Source organism: Embiotoca jacksoni, unplaced genomic scaffold, assembly GCF_022577435.1.
Source record: "Embiotoca jacksoni isolate LCO1_2020_lvr unplaced genomic scaffold, fEmbJac1.0.p SCAF_73, whole genome shotgun sequence".
Lineage (NCBI taxonomy): Eukaryota > Metazoa > Chordata > Actinopteri > Embiotocidae > Embiotoca > Embiotoca jacksoni.
In genome coordinates this window covers 1,005,670-1,011,439 of record NW_027185429.1, presented here as the reverse complement: position 1 = coordinate 1,011,439, position 5,770 = coordinate 1,005,670, and the positions used below count along the sequence as shown (strand labels likewise).

Here is a 5,770-nt window from a genome sequence, read left to right as displayed (position 1 = left end):
TGCAGTTGATTCTCAATTCATTTTTAAAAAAGCAGCAAAAACATGTTAATAGTGTAAAAACACGTATACTTATACTTACAGATATTACAAGTTAAAGTGTTTCATTCAAAATCCTGCAAAGAATATGAGCAAAGTGTACTTTTAACTATCAAGTCTTCAAGTGGTCGTCATGCAGACTTTCAGTCCAGATGCCACAAGCAGCATTTTGCAGTTTTATGTAGTTAATGTGGAGCTGGTTGATAGTTGTTCTTCATCAGACGTCTCCAAAGAAGATTTGTTCTGTAAAAATCTGATGGATCTTAGTTTTAATTCATAAAAGCATGTCTAACTTTATGTTGTGAGGAAACGTGCACGTTCTTCTCTCTCTCTCACACACACACACACACACACACACACACACACACACACACACACACACACACACACACACACACACACACACACACACAGAGAGACACTCACACACATATAGTTTCATATTTTCTCTGACAGAAATGTCCAGTAGTATAATTGAATTCCTACCTGCTGTAAATCACTGTCTACAAGCTGTGTGTGTGTGTGTGTGTGTGTGTGTGTGTGTGTGTGTGTGTGTGTGTGTGTGTGTGTGTGTGTGTGTGTGTGTTTTATTGTGTGTGTTATTGTGTGTGCGTGTGTACAGTTCAGACTGAGTTCATTTGATTCATCTCCTTCTCACTCTGTTAGATTTAATTTCAGTCGTTTGTGGAGAGCCTCTTCACACACAGCGACGTCTCCGCTGAGCGGATGATTGACAGCTCTAAATTAAAACCAAACACGGCTGCTCCACATGAACGGTGGGCAACTTAAGTCCCTGGATGACACAACCATGATGGTTCTACGGAGAGAATAAACTGGAGATATTAAAATAATCAGCTTTATCTGATGGTATTTTTTTTTCAGAAATGAATTAATTTCTGTTTCTGCCTTGTTTGCCAATCATAACACCTATATTTCAACAATCATAACACCTTCTATATTTCAACAATCATAACACCTTCTATATTTCAACAATCATAATACCTTCTATATTTCAACAATCATAACACCTTCTATATTTCAACAATCATAACACCTATATTTCAACAATCATAACACCTTCTATATTTCAACAATCATAACACCTTCTATATTTCAACAATCATAATACCTTCTATATTTCAACAATCATAACACCTTCTATATTTCAACAATCATAACACCTTCTATATTTCAACAATCATAACACCTTCTATATTTCAACAATCATAATACCTTCTATATTTCAACAATCATAACACCTTCTATATTTCAACAATCATAACACCTTCTATATTTCAACAATCATAATACCTTCTATATTTCAACAATCATAACACCTTCTATATTTCAACAATCATAACACCTTCTATATTTCAACAATCATAACACCTTCTATATTTCAACAATCATAATACCTTCTATATTTCAACAATCATAACACCTTCTATATTTCAACAATCATAACACCTTCTATATTTCAACAATCATAATACCTTCTATATTTCAACAATCATAACACCTTCTATATTTCAACAATCATAACACCTTCTATATTTCAACAATCATAACACCTTCTATATTTCAACAATCATAACACCTTCTATATTTCAACAATCATAATACCTTCTATATTTCAACAATCATAACACCTTCTATATTTCAACAATCATAACACCTTCTATATTTCAACAATCATAACACCTTCTATATTTCAACAATCATAACACCTTCTATATTTCAACAATCATAATACCTTCTATATTTCAACAATCATAACACCTTCTATATTTCAACAATAACACCTTCTTCTATATTTATATCCAGTCTGTAGTTTTATACCCAGTCTGTAGTTTAATATCCAGTCCGTAGTTTTATATCCAGTCTGTAGTTTTATATCCAGTCTGTGTTTTATATCCAGTCTGTGGTTTTATATCCAGTCTGTAGTTTAATATCCAGTCTAGTTTTATATCCAGTCTGTGGTTTTATATCCAGTCTGCAGTTTTATATCCAGTCTGTTGTTTTATATCCAGTATGTAGTTTTATATCCAGTCTGTTGTTTTATATCCAGTATGTAGTTTTATATCCAGTCTGTGTTTTATATCCAGTCTGTAGTTTTATATCCAGTCTGTAGTTATATATCCAGTCTGTTGTTTTATATCCAGTATGTAATTTTATATCCAGTCTGTGTTTTATATCCAGTCTGTAGTTTTATATCCAGTCTGTAGTTATATATCCAGTCTGTAGTTTTATATCCAGTCTGCAGTTTTATATCCAGTCTGTAGTTTTATATCCAGTCTGTAGTTTAATATCCAGTCCGTAGTTTTATATCCAGTCTGTAGTTTTATATCCAGTATGTAGTTTTATATCCAGTATGTAGTTTTATATCCAGTCTGTGTTTTATATCCAGTATGTAGTTTTATATCCAGTCTGTTGTTTTATATCCAGTATGTAGTTTTATATCCAGTCTGTAGTTTTATATCCAGTATGTAGTTTTATATCCAGTATGTAGTTTTATATCCAGTCTGTGTTTTATACCCAGTCTGTAGTTTAATATCCAGTCCGTAGTTTTATATCCAGTCTGTAGTTTTATATCCAGTATGTAGTTTTATATCCAGTCTGTGTTTTATATCCAGTATGTAGTTTTATATCCAGTCTGTTGTTTTATATCCAGTATGTAATTTTATATCCAGTCTGTGTTTTATATCCAGTCTGTAGTTTTATATCCAGTCTGTAGTTATATATCCAGTCTGTAGTTTTATATCCAGTCTGCAGTTTTATATCCAGTCTGTAGTTGTATATCCAGTCTGTTGTTTTATACCCAGTCTGTAGTTTAATATCCAGTCCGTAGTTTTATATCCAGTCTGTAGTTTTATATCCAGTATGTAGTTTTATATCCAGTCTGTGTTTTATATCCAGTATGTAGTTTTATATCCAGTCTGTATTTTATATCCAGTATGTAGTTTTATATCCAGTCTGTGTTTTATATCCAGTCTGTAGTTTTATATCCAGTCTGTGTTTTATATCCAGTATGTAGTTTTATATCCAGTCTGTATTTTATATCCAGTATGTAGTTTTATATCCAGTCTGTGTTTTATATCCAGTCTGTAGTTTTATATCCAGTCTGTGGTTTTATATCCAGTCTGTAGTTTAATATCCAGTCTGTAGTTTTATATCCAGTCTGTGTTTTATATCCAGTCTGTAGTTTTATATCCATTCTGTAGTTATATATCCAGTCTGTAGTTTTATATCCAGTCTGTAGTTTTATATCCAGTCTGTAGTTTTATATCCAGTCTGCATTTTATGTCCAGTCTGTAGTTTTATATCCAGTCTGTCGTTTTATATCCAGTCTGTAGTTTTATATCCAGTCTGTTTTATGTACAGTCTGTAGTTTTATATCCAGTCTGTAGTTTAATATCAAGTCTGCAGCTTTATATCTAGTCTGTAGTTTTATATATAGTCTGTAGTTTTATATCCAGTCTGTAGTTATATATCCAGTCTGTAGTTTTATATCCAGTCTGTAGTTTTATATCCAGTCTGCGTTTTATGTCCAGTCTGTAGTTTTATATCCAGTCTGTCATTTTGTATCCAGTCTGTAGTTTTATATCCAGTCTGTAGTTTAATATCCAGTCTGCAGTTTTATATCTAGTCTGTAGTTTTATATCCAGTCTGTAGTTTTATATCCAGTCTGTAGTTTTATATCCAGTCTGTGTTTTATATCCAGTCTGTGTTTTATATCCAGTCTGTAGTTTAATATCCAGTCTGTAGTTTAATATCTTGTCTGTAGTTGTATATCCAGTCTGTAGTTTTATATCCAGTCTGTGTTTTATATCCAGTCTGTGTTTTATATCCAGTCTGTAGTTTTATATCCAGTCTGTAGTTTTATATCCAGTCTGTGTTTTATATCCAGTCTGTAGTTTTATATCCAGTCTGTAGTTTTATATCCAGTCTGTAGTTTTATATCCAGTCTGTAGTTTTATATCCAGAGGTGGTGGACTTATTATTTATTATTTAGTGGTCTGAATGTAAAAGATGTTCATTTCAGTTAAAGTCTCAGAACATCCTGACGGTTAAAGATGAATCTAAATCTCGTGGATCCACTTTAACATTTCTCTTTTTCTGTTCTATAATAGAAACGATGTTCAAAGTGTCGGTGAATTAAAGATAACCAGCGTGAACATCTTCCTTGTTGTGGTGATCAACTTCAAATAACTCTAACGTGTCCAAACACTAAATTACAAAACATATTTTGAAGAAAACATAATTGTTACTGGTTTCAATTTGACATCAACAATCTGTTGAAATGTCGTTAATTTGACGTATTTTATCAGTAAAAATATTAATTGAAAACTTGTTTGTTTTCTGTCAAAACATCCAATCATGCAGCAGAATATTTATCAGTATTCAACTTCCTGTGGTTTTGCTCCGGTTTAAAACAGAAAACGTTCACAGTGACGTTTATTTACATTTAATAATCAGTCATATTGCATTTCATCATTTCTGTTCATTTTGCACAGTTTTGTATCCTCATTTTCATTTTTGCTTTTTTAAATATAGTATGAAGAAAGTACGACGAGCTGTTTTAAATAATCGCCCACATTTTGCCGTCCGTGTCCGATTCAAACAGCGCGAGCTTGTTTTTTGCAGCTGCCTTGTCGCTGCCGCTCAACGCTCACAAAGGAAAGAGACGCTGTGTGAAAGAGGCCGGGAGGCGGAGCTTGTGAGTTGGTGAGTCTGTGCACCCACAGAGCAGAAAATAGACAGATGGAGGATGCAGGACGGGGAGGAGAGTGTTTGGACCGGAGCAGCTCTCGGACCTCCTACACGGATCGGCCCGGAGGTTCAGAGGCTCTGTGGGAAATGTAGGAAGTGAAGAACAGAAATAGAAGACAGGACACATGTTGGAGGAAATTATTCCTGCGAGCTGTGAAACACAAACAGAGACGACCCTTTCAAAAGGAGCGTTTTTAATCAGAGCTCCTCTCCTGGTAAAACCTCCTTCACTTCCTGGTTGAAGGACCAGCTGCAGCACTACTGCCTTGCTCAAGGGCACAGAGGGAAGGTGGCGCTTCAAGTCTGCTCTCAGATGTTGTGCAAACAGCATCAGAACTTTTTCATTTTTAACACTAACTTGTAAAACATGTCCCTGCTGAACAGAAAGCAGATATTCAGAAGGAACTGCTGAGCAAGTGTATTTTTATTTGTAAAACTTCTGGCAGGAGTGAAGTTGGACTTCACTTTTATTTCTCTGGCAACAGGAGGTTCTTCAAACGTTTGAATTTGAACTTCACAGAGACCTGCACACACACACACACACACACACACACACACACACACACACACACACACACACACACACACACCACACACACACACACACACACACCACACACACACACACACACACACACACACACACACACTACACACACACACACACACACACCACACACACACACACACACACACACACACACACACCACACACACACACACACACACACCACACACACACACACACACACACACCACACACACACACACACACACACCACACACACACACACACACACACACACACACCACACACACACACACACACACACCACACACACACACACACACACACACACACACACACACACACCACACACACACACACACACACACACACACACACACACACACACACACACACCACACACACGCACACACACACACACACACACACACACAC

The 5,770-nt window shown here is 35.4% G+C and overlaps 1 protein-coding gene across 3 annotated transcripts in view; it reads left to right on the top strand.

Moving 5' to 3' along the window:
• Positions 1 to 5,770, top strand: part of hivep2a (HIVEP zinc finger 2a) — a 46,237-nt gene that overhangs the window by 8,627 nt on the left and 31,840 nt on the right. Inside the window, exon 1 of one of the 3 annotated variants that reach the window (XM_069177482.1) lies at positions 4,717 to 4,761. The exons of the other annotated variants lie outside the window; for them this stretch is intronic. The gene's annotated coding sequence lies outside the window, so the exon portion shown is untranslated. Of the gene's footprint in view, positions 1 to 4,716; positions 4,762 to 5,770 lie in introns of those variants that run through there. 3 annotated transcript variants of the gene reach the window in all.